This window comes from Salmo salar, chromosome ssa15, assembly GCF_905237065.1.
Source record: "Salmo salar chromosome ssa15, Ssal_v3.1, whole genome shotgun sequence".
In the NCBI taxonomy this organism is placed as follows: Eukaryota; Metazoa; Chordata; class Actinopteri; order Salmoniformes; family Salmonidae; genus Salmo; species Salmo salar.
In genome coordinates, this window is record NC_059456.1 from 106,000,901 (window position 1) to 106,008,400 (window position 7,500).

General features: G+C 42.9%; 1 long non-coding RNA gene across 1 annotated transcript; it reads right to left on the reverse strand.

The window, feature by feature from the left end:
- Positions 1–5,574: 5,574 nt before the first annotated feature.
- On the reverse strand, positions 5,575–7,338 carry LOC106572943 (uncharacterized). Its single transcript, XR_001321225.2, has 2 exons — positions 5,886–7,338; positions 5,575–5,835 (listed from the first exon to the last, which is right to left on the reverse strand). It is a non-coding gene; the product is annotated as an uncharacterized lncRNA (long non-coding RNA).
- Between the last annotated feature and the right edge of the window lie 162 nt (positions 7,339–7,500).

Below are 7,500 nucleotides of genomic sequence, written 5' to 3' on the forward strand. Positions count from 1 at the left end.
GTGTTGATATTGCTTTAGTATTTAATAAATTAATTCCAGATGGAACAGATTGGGGCTGAGTCATCGCTGAACTGAGATGACAGAACTGATAATGTGTCCTAAATGGCAACATTTACATAAGTATTCACTCCCTTTACTCAGTACTTTGTTTAAGCACCTTTGGCAGCGATTACAGCATCGAGTCTTCTTGGGTATGACGCTACAAGCTTGGCACACCTGTATTTGGGGAGTTTCTCCCGTTCTTCTCTGCAGATCCTCTCAAGCTCTGTCAGGTTGGATGGGGAGCGTCGCTGCACAGCTATTTTCAGGTCTCTCCAGATACGTTCGATTTTGGTTCAAGTCCGGGCTCTGGCTGGCCCACTCAAGGACATTTGGAGACTTGTCCCGAAGCCACTCCTGCGTTGTCTTGGCTGTGTGCTTGGGGTCGTTGTCCTGTTGGAAGGTGAACCTTCGCCCCAGTCTGAGGTCCTGAGTGCTCTGGAGCAGGTTTTCATCAAGGATCTCTCTGTACTTTGCTCTGTTCATCTTTCCCTCAATCCTGACTAGTCTCCCAGTCCCTGCCGCTGAAAAACATCCTCACAGCATGATGCTGCCACCACCATGCTTCACCGTAGGGATGGTGCCAGGTTTCCTCCAGATGTGACATTTGGCATTCAGGCCAAAGAGTTAAGTCTTGGTTTCATCAGACCAGATAATCTTGTTTCTCATGGTCTGAGAGTCTTTAGGTACCTTTAGGCAAACTCCAAGCGGGCTGTCATGTGCCTTTTACTGAGGAGTGGCTTCCATCTGGCCACTCTCTCATAAAGTCCTGATTGGTGGAGTGCTGTAGAGATGGTTGTCCTTCTGGAAGGTTCTCCTATCTCCACAGTGGAACTCTAGAGCTCTGTCAGAGTGACCATCGGGTTCTTGGTCACCTCCCTGACCAAGTGCCTTCTCCCCGATTGCTCAGTTTGGCCGGGCGGCCAGCTCTAGGAAGAGTCTTGGTGGTTCCAAACTTCTTCCATTTAAGAATGTCGGAGGCCACTCTGTTCCTGGGGACCTTCAATGCTGCAGACATTTTTTGGTACCCTTCCCCAGATTTGTGCCTCGACACAATCCTGTCTCGGAGCTCTTCGGACAATTCCTTCGACCTCATGGCTTGGTTCTTGCTCTGAAATGTGCTGTCAACTGTGGGACCTTATATACAGTGGGGGAAAAGTATTTGATCCCCTGCTGATTTTGTACGTTTGCCCACTTACAAAGAAATGATCACTCTATAATTTTAATGGTAGGTTTATTTGAACAGTGAGAGACAGAATAACAACAAAAAAATCCAGTAAAACGCATGTCAAAAATGTTCTAAAATGATTTGCATTTTAATGAGGGAAATAAGTATTTGACCCCTCTGCAAAACATGACTTAGTACTTGGTGGCAAAACCCTTGTTGGCAATCACAGAGGTCAGATGTTTCTTGTAGTTGGCCACCAGATTTGCACACATCTCAGGAGGGATTTTGTCCCACTTTGCAGATCTTCTCCAAGTCATTAAGGTTTCGAGGCTGACGTTTGGCAACTCGAACCTTCAGCTCGCTCCACAGATTTTCTATGGGATTAAGGTCTGGAGACTGGCTAGGCCACTCCAGGACCTTAATGTGCTTCTTCTTGAGCCACTCCTTTGTTGCCTTGGCTGTGTGTTTTGGGTCATTGTCATGCTGGAATACCCATCCACGACCCATTTTCAATGCCCTGGCTGAGGGAAGGAGGTTCTCACCCAAGATTTGACAGTACATGTCCCCGTCAAATGATGCGGTGAAGTTGTCCTGTCCCCTTAGCAGAAAAACACCCCAAAGCATAATGTTTCCACCTCCATGTTTGACGGTGGAGATGGTGTTCTTGGGGTCATAGGCAGCATTCCTCCTCCTCCAAACACGGCGACTTGAGTTGATGCCAAAGAGCTCCATTTTGGTCTCATCTGACCACAACACTTTCACCAGTTGTCCTCTGAATCATTCAGATGTTCATTGGCAAACTTTAGATGGGCATGAATATGTATTCTTGAGCAGGGGGACCTTGCGGGCGCTGCAGGATTTCAGTCCTTCACGGCGTAGTGTGTTACCAATTGTTTTCTTGGTGACTATGGTCCCAGCTGCCTTGAGATCATTGACAAGATCCTCCCGTGTAGTTCTGGGCTGATTCCTCACCATTCTCATGATCATTGCAACCCCACGAGGTGAGATCTTACATAGAGCCCCAGGCCGAGGGAGATTGACAGTCCTTTTGTGTTTCTTCCATTTGCGAATAATCGCACCAAATGTTGTCACCTTCTCACCAAGCTGCTTGGCGATGGTCTTGTAGCCCATTCCAGCCTTGTGTAGGTCTACAATCTTGTCCCTGACATCCTTGGAGAGCTCTTTGGTCTTGTCCATGGTGGAGAGTTTGGAATCTGATTGATTGATTGCTTCTGTGGACAGGTGTCTTTTTTACAGGTAACAAGCTGTGGTTAGGAGCACTCCCTTTAAGTGTGCTCCTAATCTCAGCTCGTTACCTGTATAAAAGACACCTGGGAGCCAGAAATCTTTCTGATTGAGAGGGGGTCAAATACTTATTTCCCTGCAAATCAATTTATAACATTTTTGACATGCGTTTTTCTGGATATTTTTGTTGTTATTCTGTCTCTCACTGTTCAAATAAACCTACCATTAAAATTATAGACTGATCCTTTCTTTATCAGTGGGCAAACGTACAAAATCAGCAGGGGATCAAATACTTTTTTCCCCCACTGTAGACAGGTGTGTGCCTTTCCAAATCGTGTCCAATCAATTGAATTTACCACAAGTGGACTCCAATCAAGTTGTAGAAACATCTCAAGGATGATCAATGGAAACAGGATGCACCTGATCTCAATTTAAATTTTCATGGCAAAGGGTCTGAATACTTATGTAAATAAGAAATTTCTGTTTTATTAATACATTTGCCAAAAATTTCTAAAAACCTATTTTCGCTTTGTCATTATGGGGTACAGTGGTGTAGATTGATGAGAATTATTATTACTTTTAAATACATTTTCAAATAAGGTTGTAACGTAACAAAATATGGAAAAAGTCAAGATGGCTGAATACTTTCCGAATGCACTGTATATCATATCACTGTGTAGTGCATTACTTTTGATCAAGTGCCATAGGAATAAGGTGCTGTTTGGAGCACTACTTATATACAGTATCTAATTATAATCGGTTAATACACTGGAAACAACTTGATCAGGGGGGGAATCTGCTGTGTGATAACTGGGGGAATCGGCTGTGTGATAACTGGGGAAATCTGCTGTGTGATAACTGGGGAAATCTGCTGTGTGATAACTGGGGGAATCTGCTGTGTGATAACTGGGGAAATCTGCTGTGTGATAACTGGGGAAATCTGCTGTGTGATAACTTGATCAGGGGGGAATCTGCTGTGTGATAACTGGGGAAATCTGCTGTGTGATAACTGGGGAAATCTGCTGTGTGATAACTGGGGGAATCTGCTGTGTGATAACTTGATCAGGGGGGGAATCTGCTGTGTGATAACTGGGGGAATCTGCTGTGTGATAACTGGGGGAATCTGCTGTGTGATAACTGGGGGAATCTGCTGTGTGATAACTGGGGAAATCTGCTGTGTGATAACTGGGGGAATCTGCTGTGTGATAACTGGGGAAATCTGCTGTGTGATAACTGGGGAAATCTGCTGTGTGATAACTGGGGAAATCTGCTGTGTGATAACTGGGGGAATCTGCTGTGTGATAACTGGGGGAATCTGCTGTGTGATAACTGGGGAAATCTGCTGTGTGATAACTGGGGAAATCTGCTGTGTGATAACTGGGGGAATCTGCTGTGTGATAACTGGGGGAATCTGCTGTGTGATAACTGGGGAAATCTGCTGTGTGATAACTGGGGAAATTTGCTGTGTGATAACTGGGGAAATCTGCTGTGTGATAACTTGATCAGGGGGGGAATCTGCTGTGTGATAACTGGGGAAATCTGCTGTGTGATAACTGGGGAAATCTGCTGTGTGATAACTGGGGGAATCTGCTGTGTGATATAATTATATGATACCTCAATGGATAATGTTGCCTGTTCCAGCCCTGCAGAGATTAACACTGCAACACACATACAGTAGGCTTCACAGCTCACATGTACCCCAAACGGCACCCTTTAATCAGGACCTACAAAAGCAGTGTATTACATAGGTAATAAAGTAACATTAAAGAGGGAGTGTTTTCCCAGTCAGTGTATGTCTGTCAAGCGAGAGACTAGGTCACATGACGAAAACAGAAAACAATTCACCGAAAACATTTTTTTTTTTATGAATAACTTTATTTTTCATTTTTCATTTCAGTAAGTGCTTTTCATTTCTCATAGTTCAAAACTCCCCTGTTGATGCTGCATTCAGAAACAATACAATATTATTAACCACAACAAGTGACAAATAGATGAAAACCTGTACATCTGTGATGTAACTGCTTATTACATGTGTTTATATACACTGGGCAGGCACTGTGTCCCAAACGACATCCTACTGCAAAGAATTTGTTCTTAACTGACTTGCCTTGTTAAATAAAGGTTACATTTCAAAATAATAATAATTGTAGTCCCCGCATGTAGGGACTAGGGTGCCATTTGGGATGCAGAATATTTTTTTTAAATACATTTGCAAACATAGAATTTTTTTTTTTTTAAATCTGTTTTTTTGCTTCGTCATTATTGGGGTATTTTGTGTAGATTGATGGGGGGGGGGGAATGTATTTAATACATTTTAGAATAAGGCTGTAACGTAACACAATGTGGAAAAAGGGAAGGGGTCTGAATACTTTCCGGAATGCGCTATGTATATCTGGTGTGTAGAAAGTCTGGTGCCCTTAACCCAGGATTTCTCAAACTCGGACCTGGGGACCCCATTTTTTTTTGTTTTTGCTCTAGCACTACGTAGCTGATTAAAAAGTAATAAACTCATCATCAAGCTGTGATGATTTGAATCAGCTGTGTAACGCTAGAGGAGAAAAACCAAAACGTGCACTCCTTGAGTTCCCCAGGGACCTAGTTTTGGAAACGCTGCATTAACATTTTAACATATCTTCCTAACTAACTTACTCTGCACACTGTGTCTATGCAGTCTGGCTATAAAGGGCTATAAAGATCTATACAGGTCTTTAAAGGTTTTTTAAAGATCTATAAAGATCGCCTGTCTGCATGTAGGTTCGAATCCGGGTCTCGTGGAATCTGTGTTAGCCAGCTGAGATAAAGTCTAGGCATTAGCTTGGGGGAGCTAATGCAGGTGTATCTCACTATGATCAGCTAGTAAGGACAACAACAACAACAAAAACTACAAGGCCTAACACTAGCTATGATCACTTAAGTCTGTTATGATCAGCTAGTCAAGGCTTTTATATTTGAGGGAAGAAGTGAACAAGTGTACACTTCGGGGGAGGGGGGGAGAGGTAAAGTATTATAGGGACGCACCCTCAGAATAATCTACACCATGCTTTCATCACCATGATGGGTTGTGTTGTTCTTCTTGACTGTCACAGCCAAGATTTAATCCTGCTAAATTATCTGGTGCCTGAGAGAGAGAGAGAGAGAGAGAGAGAGAGAGAGAGAGAGAGAGAACTGAAAATTCTGGTAATTTACTTTCAATGCAAAACCCATGCACTGTATGTTGAAAGCAGTAAGGTACGATCTGAATATGACTGTGTGGTACACAGGCTAGTCTCTCAACTAGCCGCACCCCTTTGTGGTTTGGAGTATGGTGTTGTGCATGCAAAATGTCCCTCTGTATATGCCTGTGTGCTACATACAGTATTGTGTTTGTTCTATGGTGTTTTGACCTATCAGAATGTAATGTTACAAACACTATAGTTTGGAGTGGTGTTTTGACCTATCAGAATGTAATGTTACAAACACTATAGTTTGGAGTGGTGTTTTGACCTATCAGAATGTAATGCTACAAACACTGTCCAAAGTTTGGAGTGGTGTTTTGACCTATCAGAATATAATGCTACAAACACTGTCCAAAGTTTGGAGTGGTGTTTTGACCTGTCAGAATGTAATGCTACAAACACTGTCTATAGTTTGGAGTGGTGTTTTGACCTATCAGAATATAATGCTACAAACACTGTCTATAGTTTGGAGTGGTGTTTTGACCTATCAGAATGTAATGCTACAAACACTGTCTATAGTTTGGAGTGGTGTTTTGACATATCAGAACATAATGTTACATACACTCTCTATAGTTTGGAGTGGTGTTTTGACCCATCAGAATGTAATGCTACATACACTGTCTATAGTTTGGAGTTGTGTTTTGACCTATCAGAATGTAATGCTACAAACACTGTATAGTTTGGAGTGGTGTTTTTACATTTCTAACTATTTATTTCATGCTAAGTAGATTAGCTTGCTTTGCTTCAAATCTTCCAGTGACAAAATGGTGTCTCTTCGCTCCCGTCTGTCAGCACAGACAAGCACATTAAAATGGTCATTCTATAAAACACTTTATAATCAAATACAATTTAATATTTTATCAATTACAGTAGTTCATTCATTGCCATTTTCTTTATTTAATCAAAGGCTGGTTTAAAGATACCTCCCGCCCAAATATAACATATACCTCAATCCATGCTTTACCTTCAGTCATTAGGCCACGCAACGATTTACAAATGTTTCGCAAAAAAAAAAACATATAGTCCCTGCCCGTTTCAGACCGTTTTCTTCCGTTTGGTGCATAATGAACACGACCCAGGTTTTATTTTACCTCATTGAGCTCATGTGAAGCTACATGTTGCATAACTTTAGCAGACGTGAGGGAAAAAAAATGGCTTTTTTTTTATTGCTCAGGAGAGGACGAGGTAATTATTGGATGCATAAGTGTGTACGTACCGAAGTCCGGCACACATTTTTAATCTGTACATTATCTGTACATTTACCAAAACTCTTGTTATTCTGTCTACTAACTATACTATAGCACACCGTCAGAGTGCCCTGTATGTAGCTATAGCTTGGCGAAACAAAACTCCTACAGCAAATAACTAAATCAGCGAGTCTTACAAAATGCATAGAAGACCAGTATCAAAATGCCCTTGTAGTCAGTCAGTATCCTAAAAACTCAACAGCATAGGCTGTGTCCCAAATGAAACCCTATTCCCTATGTAGTGCACTACTTTTGACCGGGGCCCATATAGGGAATAGGGTGCCATTTCAGATGAACAAATAGTGTATAATAATTGATATTTAGCAACAGGCAAGTCACCAGAGCATGATATGGGAGGGAGGGAGGAAGGGAGGAGAGAAGGGAGGGAGGGGGGAAGGGAGGGAGGGAGGAAGGGAGGAGGAATGGAGGAGGGAAGGGAGGGAGGGAGGAAGGGAGGAGGGAGGGAGGGAGGGAGGAGGGGAGGGAGGGAGGGAATGAAGGAGGGAAGGGAGGGAGGGAGGAATGGAGGTGGGAAGGGAGGGAGGGAGGGAGGGAGGGAGGGAGGAATGGAGGAGGGAAGGGAGGG